The sequence below is a fragment of the Tigriopus californicus genome, chromosome 4 (genome assembly GCF_007210705.1).
Source record: "Tigriopus californicus strain San Diego chromosome 4, Tcal_SD_v2.1, whole genome shotgun sequence".
Taxonomy (NCBI): domain Eukaryota; kingdom Metazoa; phylum Arthropoda; class Copepoda; order Harpacticoida; family Harpacticidae; genus Tigriopus; species Tigriopus californicus.
In genome coordinates, this window is record NC_081443.1 from 10,733,812 (window position 1) to 10,742,621 (window position 8,810).

General features: G+C 39.9%; 1 protein-coding gene across 3 annotated transcripts in view; it reads right to left on the minus strand.

The window, feature by feature from the left end:
* LOC131878695 (death-associated protein kinase 1-like) overlaps positions 1–976 on the minus strand; it is a 61,296-nt gene extending 60,320 nt beyond the window's left edge. Inside the window, exon 1 of one of the 3 annotated variants that reach the window (XM_059224774.1) lies at positions 406–976. The gene's annotated coding sequence lies outside the window, so the exon portion shown is untranslated. The remainder of the gene's footprint in view (positions 1–405) is intronic. The other 2 variants (XM_059224772.1, XM_059224773.1) reach the window with 2 other exon arrangements.
* Positions 977–8,810: the final 7,834 nt, after the last annotated feature.

Sequence of the window (8,810 nt, forward strand, 5' to 3'; positions counted from 1 at the left end):
AATGGCTTTTATCGCTCGTAAATGGTAAGAAACAAGGGTCGTAGAGCTCACTCAATAATGCAAGATAGGTGAGCGTGTCATTAAAACACAATTCGCTTGAAGATGATACCAGCATTCCGTTTATGTACGTATACAACAAGACAAAAAAGACCAAGTTTGAATAAGCACCACCTTTGGTAAACTTTCTTCCAATCCCATGACAAGATCACTTAAACCTGATAATCCAGTTTATAACCACCTTGAAAACCCCCTGCCTCGTTCTCCCGTGTGTTTTTGCACGACTCAACACTAAAAATGCTGCTCTTGATAAGAAATAAGAACTGTACGAGTGTAATACGAACATAACATAAATGTGGAGTATCCCGTCTTTCTGGAGATCATTCTCAGTTGGATTTTGGATCTTACCTTGATTCGATTCTGTGTTTTATGAATTGGTGGTGGTTGTCTCGATCGGAATCTTTCAGACCGAGTCTTCACGGCTCTCACTTTTCCAAGAACGATGATACATTTCTCACGATCTCAATATCATCATTAACCGTTCTTCAGATCCTGCCTGGATTCATGGATTCATGGATTCATGGGGGAAGAAGATAAGCGCTATTCAAATGAGCATTCTCCCAAACCTTCAGGGCCTCCCTCCAAAGCCTCAATCCTCTCGATCTTGTCCAAAACTCGAGGAGATGATTCCATTCACACGCCAAAAGTCACGGGATCTTCCGAAAATGGGACTTTTTTAGGGCGGAGAGAGATGTCGAACGTTGAACATGTACATTCACATTTTTAGTATCACTCTCTGAAAGAGTTAATCACACACCCTTGGCTTTTAAGCGGCTGGGATCGAGGAGTCTGTTTTATTCCTACTCCATTCGTCGAGATACAAATCTCGCGAGTTTCTCACTGTCTATAGCGAAATGGATGCTGAATGATGGGCGAGTGGCAAACCGCGATGAAACAGTGAACACAACCAGGGTCGGATCGAGACTGAATACCGATGCCTGACGCAGAATCGAGGCTTGAACACCGACCCAATGCTTCTGGGTTCATTGGGAGTCAGCGCTCAAAACGCACTCACACACACTCACTCACTCACTCACTCAGTTAGTCAGTCAGTCAGTCGGGCTCATTTGAGAAGTACAAACGACGAGGTTGGTTCATGGGCCAATGTGCGAGTATGTAAGCGAAGACAAGCTCTGATGGTCTTTTGGCATGGAGTGAGTTAGTTGGCGTTAGTCTCGAGTTCTTCGGGCATTCGAGTTGTCTATTGCCAATATTTCCGGGCATGGATGGATCATTGACGGGTTGTGTTCATTCGGCAGGGCGTAGTTAAAACACAAATCATTGGGGAAGCAGATGATTTGCTCCTTCATGAGCTTAATATATCAACCGAAGGGCAAGCCGAGCTTGAGATCCGCAATCGCGGGCTCTAACTAGATCGTTGATAAAGTTTGAAAATCTGAGCAAAAGATGGATATCTTGGGGATCCATCAGACATTGAGCTGGATTCTTAAAAAGGTTGATTTGTACAATTATTTACTAATTGTGTTTTTAATTGTTTTTTCGACCACCCACAACATAATCAAATGAATAAAAGTTGGGGGAATTCAATCCTACTGACTAAGAAATTAGTGATCCAGAGAGACATTTTGGCAGCCCTGTTTAGATGGAGAGTGTGAACGACAAAAAGGCCACAGAAGGTGCTCTCTTTTGGATAGATATCATAAGTAGTTAAAGAACAGAGAATCAATGCTGGATGTCGAATTTAGGGTAAAGTGTCTCTCGAATCCAACCTAAGCAATTGGTGTCATGCATTTGCTTAGCCAAAAGTTTGATATGATTTGGCTTGCTTTCTCGATGAATCTATTTGGGAGCCACTGCTTAATGGACTGAATTGGAAATGTTAGGTGGTCATTGTTCCAATCCACCACCTTAGTATGATAATGGCTTGGCTATGGGCGGGTTTCCAAATGGCACTAATTCATCATTCTGAACACCAACCACACTGGCAAATTGAGTTGAATTCAACCAAAGAGTTGGCGTAATCCATCTTGGCAAGCCTGATTGTCACCTTTCTGTTACGTTGGTCTCTCTTTCCACCTTAATAGTGAATAACAATTTCCGCAAACTCCAATGACATTTTTCGAATGACCAAAAGAGTCGGCCAAAATATACTTTCAAAAGCTTCGTTTTTGGCACAGAAATATGCATAAAAGCAGTTCAATCTAAGGACAAAATTGCTCTTCATCCTGAAATACAAATAAAAGGTGGTCAAATCGTGCAAAAATGCCTATTCAGACATTTAGGCAAGCGTCTGTACCAGCAAACAAACTTGCCTGCCAATGCTGGTGTTGCAAAATTGGCGTTTTCAAACTGGTTTTAACGTAACTGACCTTTCCTCATATAGCAATGTGAAAGAAGGGTCAGCTTCTCAAGAACATGTTTGAAGTCCCAAATTTGCATCACTGACAATGGTACCAGCAAACAAACGAACCTGCCAGAGCTTGCCTAAACGTCCCCATAACCAAAAGATGAGCTAAAATCGCTAATTCGCTTCAAAATTGAAATAATCTGAGCAATAGCAAATTAAAGACCAGGGTAGTGAGAATGACTTTGAAAGCAACCAAAGCTGCAAACAGAACTATTTAATTCGCTCAAGCAAATTAAAATTTCACTGCATTATCATTTGATGGTCTGTGAGGGCTTCAGTTAATTTTACCCTTCCAGTCATAAGAATTGAACATTTACATCGACAATCAAAATAACAAATAGCCTACAACGTAACAAGGTCACAAGTCCACGGATTTTTACTGGCATGTTCACATTTTGTGGGTGCAACGGTCGGTTGGAGAGGTGAGCAAGTTAAGTCGTCCATCACATTGCCTAATCTTTCTGATAGGCAGTACCATTGTCGGGTATCAGATTGGTTCTTTGTCTATGGGTGAGGTTAGGATCTGAAAATTTTGTTAAGAAAGTTCAGGGAGGAAAATCAAGCCGGGGACCTCTCTCGTTGAAGGAAATTGCACCTGTGCCCAAATTCAGGTACTCAAACAGCATTCAGTGTGAGGAGTGGCATTTCATCTCGCCTGAATGATGATACATATTTCAAGGATCTAACAGTACTAGGTAAAGAAATGAAAAAGGTATCAACGGCAAATCGAACTCCAAGACTATATAGCCTTTTCCGTCGGACCCAAGGCAACTCTTTTTGACGTCTAGCCCAGTTATCTCGCTCGAAACTCATTTAGATAGATATCATCCGAAATCCCTGACCATCCCTGACCAAAGGAGCAGATTATTGAGCAGGTCTCATCTATGAAAGATATAGGTGTAGTCCTCCAAAATAATGGAAAGTTCGATGAGCATATCCAGTTGAAGGTGGGTAAAGCTTTTCAAAGAGTGTACGAAAGGTATCTGATACTGTACGTCTTGAAAAGCATCCATGAGCTTTGTCCCAACCCAGGATTTAGGATCAATTCTTGTGACCGTAGAGGCTTAATGTGCGTTTTGAGAGCACCTCAAGTCCTCGGGAATCCAGGCTAGTTCGAACGACGAAGTCCGCTTCCCTTCTTTCTCGGGCTCTAGGTGTAAGGAAAAGGTGTATGATAAAACGCAAGTCTTTTTTAAATGGCTATTTGATTAAAATCCCATAATTTGCAACTAAATTTCCCATATAAATGAGCACCGGAAGTTTCCTATGAAATTTTGAGTCTTGTCTGGAACTGGCACAAACCCCTCATGTTTTGGCATCCTGAACCTAAGCTCCATTTTTTTGTTTGTCACAATAATGCTTGCAGACTTCTTTATCCTGTACTTTGTTGAAATAATTTCAAGTAGCAATGTTTCTTGCTCAATGTAATGAAAATGATATGTTTTTAAACTTAAACTAGATTATACGCATGCTCAATGTATCCAAACTTTTTGAACCCTATGGATGCGTCCGCTGTGTGTAAGTATTCCCCTTAAAGCATGACTTTGAGTCATGCCAAACATTTTACAAATGCATGCAAACACATTTTAGTTATATTTTTGTTAAAGCTTTTGAGCCAAAAATATTCTTCATTTGCTTAGTCACGGACTTCTAGAAACATGGACTAAGAACGAGCTTCCCGCCAAATCAGCCTACTCTTGGTCAAGGCAAGTTTGAGCCAATTTTCGAATTAAAGTAACCAAATTTGGAATCAAGATCTTTTCAATTCAAGGCAGGTCAATTTTAGGTCATTTGCTTGTAAAGTGGTCGGTTTTAAAGTTATATTGTCAATAGCTTATGTAGCTGACCAAAAGCAGGCCGAAAATTCAAACTTTATGTTGTGTTTACTAGATAACTTTTGGTATTTCTCCTGAGTTCCCTCAGCATTGCTTTATGCTCAAAGTTGGCCAAGTTCATCTATTCAACAAGATCTTGTGGTCGTATCAAGTGCTTATGAGGAATAAAGTGAATGGTTTGGACGATAAGAAATGTTTGCTGTAGATGTCCGTCTTTTAGTCTCACCGTATCCTACCGAAATTGCAAGTGATCCCTGAAAATGTCCAGTGACCAAAGGAAGGTGAAATTTCCAAAACTTGAGTTTTTTGGATTTGGGTGCTGTGGTCAGAGGGATGAGCTTCGCCCGGCCAGCGAAGTCAGCCATCGCATCGTTGTTGTACTTTTTCCGATAGGCAGTCTCGTATCCGTATCAGTTTGGTTCTCCGTCTGTGGGCAGGGTTAGCGGCTAAAAGTTCCCCTGAGAAAGGTCAGGGGGGAAATTCGAACTGGGGACCTCTCTCGTATATCTCGTATAATGAAACTGCGCTATCAACTACACCACATCTCTTCCCTTAAGGAGGGTTTTCTCCGAAGGCGGGATTCGAACCCACGCCCTCTGAGCAACCATGTCGTGCCTCCATCGGGTACATTAGACGACTCAGTTGCCATGGTTCCTTCAGTTTTACAAATTTCCGGTCAATACTGATTCCTGCTCCTCTGCTGGAATCGACACTTCATCCCACCCATAATGGTCCATTGCGTTTTCCAACTCTACCTATAATTGACCTCTGGTATGGCTCTCTGGCAGGATTTTTACGAACATGTGGCAGGCCGCCAATACTGTCCTCACCAAGAACCTTAAACGGTTGTGCAAAATGAAACCGCAAATCTTGTAGTTTATCAATTCACTTCCTAGAATCTGAGGCATTTTCTGCAGAGAGTGCATTTTTCGTAGGCACACACCATTGCGCACATATGCAGTGGTCAACCCAGATCACGGTTGCCATGTATCAAATTCAACGCGAACAAGTTCAAGACAAAGTGGAACTTAAAGAGATCTAAAAAAAATATGGATACTGTTGTTGTTGGGAGTAAGTCTTACACAGCTTTATATTCAGTAGGAACTTAGCATTATATACAGAGAAATGTGTGCGGTTACTGCGTCTGTTCGATGTCTGCCGCAATAAGATGGAACATAGAGTCCGTCTTTGGGATCAAGGTGCAGTTTTCTCATGACGATGCTTTAGTTCGAGTAAAATACACATACACGCATTTAAATCTTTAACAATGGGATTCTACTCTCTGAAAATGAGGGCTCAATTTTTCGGGCCAATTCATTCTTAAAATTGCTTCGGCCATAGCTCACATGCTCCCATATAAAATGCTTAGGGATAAAGTTTTCATGGTTCTGATCGGTATTTGTTATAACTTGGTAACGGTCAGCTTTTATACAAGGTTATTTTAACAAAGCTCAGAAATGGTTGACAATTTTTGTTAGTGCTGTACCTAACCTGCAGTGTCGATAACTACACGAGCTCTAATTACGAGCTACTCAAGTTTGTCAACTCCTAGTGAGTTTTGCTGAAAGAAATTTACTCACACACTATATGGTTGTCTCAAGTACGATTTTGAAAAAGATGTCAATGTACATATGCATACTTACTTACATAATAATGCATAATATGCATAATATACATAATATACATGACATTCATATACAAGTTTAAATGAGAAGGAAATATCCTACAAATGAAAGTAGAGAAACAACGGCTTAATGCTAAATGCAGCAATGAAAGTACTCATTTTAACTCCAAGAGTCTGAATTGTGTTGTACATCATAAAGAGATTATCAGTTGATTGTGTCCAATTCATGTCCCAGCCATTCAAAGCTTGAACCGTTACCAAAAAAGTGATGTGTTACCGTTACTTTTTTGAAAAAGTAACGCGTTACCGATACTGTTACTTTTGCGGAAAAAGACGGGCTAACACTGCAAAAAACGTTTAAGCGAATTTTAGCGTTTAGTAGATATGCCGAGAAACAAATGACGAATAAACGAGGGTACATAGGTAAAAGATATAAGGGTTCGAGGATTAAGGATTTGGATTTAATCGTTTTCCACTTTTAAGCATTTTCATCCTTGGTTTCTTGGTTTGAAAAAAGTTAATATAATAAAATAAGGCAACTATTTCACTGGTTTGACGAGAGGATAATAAGGGTTGCATTTGAGGCAAACTTACGGCTTTCCACTATACAACTAGTAATGCCATATGTCACAGAAAATGTGAATTTAGTAGCCGCATCTGAGATGGAACTTCAAAGAAAATCGGGGCGGAAGCCTTAAAAAAAACTCTTTACCTTGTTTGAAAAGAAGAAAGTAACGGTAAGATGAGAGCTAGAAAACCCGATCCTTCAACGGTACCGGTAATTTGCAGAAAAGTAACGCCTTACTCAAGCCCTGCAACCATCCATCTACTTTACAAGATCCTACCTTGCAAAGCTCAAATGTTAATCGATTCTGACGTCCACATGTCTCTTTTGGGAACACTTTTATATGTGAGATGAAACGCTACTCTAATTTTTCTTATCTTGGGTTCTTTACAACCAATTATTATTGATCAGAGTTTTTCTTCTACTAGCAAGGAATTACTAAGCAATTCTGCATCGACCAATCCCAGTAATCATTGAAGTAAAGACTGAAAATGATTGAAACTTGACCAGATCCCTTTAAAAAGTTGTCAAGCAACTCCTTTTATGGAATTGGCAAAAACCTGCTTCAGTAGTGGCACATTATGGAGGAAATAAAGATCGTTATTGGCTGAGAATTTAAAAGACGCTTTAAATTGAATTTCAAGTCCAATCGAAGTTCAAGCGACGAGAAATACCTCCTGAGCTCATCATTTCTTTCATCATTTTCTTGTACCCTCCTGTTTATGTATTGTCTGTGATACCCTTCTTCGCTTTTCCATGTGCACTGAAACAGTTCTAGTCGTCTTTGATGTGATATCACTTTCTAGCCGGTTATTTTATCATTATAACCATTTTAAATGTAAAAGTTAAAAAAGCATGTAGAATAGGTACATGTATTGATACCTGACCTGGGGGTGGATCGCCTGACACCCTTGAGGTAAGCAGTAAGCCCTCCATTAGGGTTTGACTGCAAATAATAATTTTTGGGGTAGCTTGAAAACACGCTTTCTTTATGGCGTGACGCAGGCGGCAATGAAAATAGTGTATTTTCATACCTTTTTGAGAGTGCTTGTTCAGTTGCCCCTTTTGTTGCATTACAATGGGCATTTTTATCAATTACGCTACTTCTTTGTAAAAATGTATCAAATGTTTGTCTGGGTGTAGTATAAAATGAAAAAAAGGGTTGTAGCTAACAGAGCAGGTCCGCAAGGTAGACTGGAATTTGTATTGAATGTATGAAATAGTTTTTAGTCCCTCATGACACAAGGCAATCAAGTGGCTCAAGTCTAATCAGACCAAAATAAACCATCAGATACAAATATTCCAAGAATTGCAAAATTGTGCCTTATTTGGCGGTTTTACTTGTATCTTATTTGATATTGCCAGGAGAATAGCGTGTCAAGCGCCTAAGTGGCGCCTATGTCCTTTGAACTTGAACGTGGACTGCAAATGGACATACCATTGTTGCATATTTTTGTCGGACTTCTTCGCCGCCACTGGAAATACGTACAATTCCCAGATGTTCAAGACGAAACTTTTTGTTCATACGATATCTGATCCACCAATGAATTAGATTCGGCAGTTCTGATTAGCCCTTGGACATAAAATTGATCAAGAATATTGCGATCAATGCCTAAATGTTCGTTTTCTCTGCGAATATTTGAGGGGCGCAAGCAAATTAAACAATGAAGGAGCTCAAGTAAGAATAAAGGTGGATTACAAGTGCTCTCAAAAGCCATTTTAATATTTATTATGTACTCTTTCATGACTTTGTACACCCCTTCCAAAAAACTGCTTCCATTGGAGATAATTGCACGTGTTCTTTGAGAGAAAGGTATGAAATGAATGCACACCAAGGTACTTAAGGCCCTTAAAGTGAGACCACCGTCTAATACTAGATAGGTTCTGGGTTGATGAATATTTGCTTAATCTTAACGGAATATGAGCTCTGTAATCGCTCAACCATGAGTGCATGGATTGAGATTGAATGTTGTTTTGATCTATTTATGGTCTTGGCGCAAATACTGTGTTGTTCATGTCTTCTGAATCATTTTCAGCTTAAAAAGAGTCATGTGCTCCTGATATACGTAATTGCATTTAGCGGTATCAATAAATACCAATGGAACGAAAAAGTCAATGGCATGCGTAGAAACAGCACCAAGATGACAATCGTACGTTTGAATCACGGTTTTTTAAATCACCAAGTTAGTGATTACTTTGCATGAAATGGTCAGCCTTGACACGTCTTGGATTCAGATCAATTGAACCCGGTGCAATGTCGAGAAGAACGGCAAAGAACAAGGTTGTTATCAAAAGTCACTAATCGGATATTAATTGATAGGTAGATCCTCTTCCCTGCGAACCAAACTGCGAGTCAAAAAA